Here is a 324-nt window from a genome sequence, read left to right on the forward strand (position 1 = left end):
AACCTTAAGACTAACATATTGATACTAACACCCAAAAAACTTTAATTTTGATTTCATGGGGACTTTAAGTGTCTTTGTTTATTTTATTTTATTCAATAAACTATTCAATTAGGACATTTCACAAAATGGCTGTTGAAAATATGAAACAATAAATGTAATGTTCAAAATGAATACAAACTAAAAATCCTTTGACACTTTCCAGTTTGTGGAACATTAATATAATGAACACTGGTGGTTATTCTGCTGGCAGCTGTATTAACTTAAAGGGTTAGTTCACCCAAAAATGAAAATTCTGTCATTAATTACTCACCCTCATGTCGTTCC

The 324-nt window shown here is 29.6% G+C and overlaps 1 protein-coding gene across 1 annotated transcript in view; it reads left to right on the forward strand.

The window, feature by feature from the left end:
- The window catches only part of LOC107666986 (semaphorin-3F), a 51,671-nt gene that overhangs the window by 33,075 nt on the left and 18,272 nt on the right, over positions 1–324 (forward strand). The gene's annotated exons all lie outside the window — the stretch shown is intronic.

Source organism: Sinocyclocheilus anshuiensis, unplaced genomic scaffold (genome assembly GCF_001515605.1).
Source record: "Sinocyclocheilus anshuiensis isolate Anshui unplaced genomic scaffold, SAMN03320099.WGS_v1.1 scaffold615, whole genome shotgun sequence".
Classification (NCBI taxonomy): Eukaryota; Metazoa; Chordata; class Actinopteri; order Cypriniformes; family Cyprinidae; genus Sinocyclocheilus; species Sinocyclocheilus anshuiensis.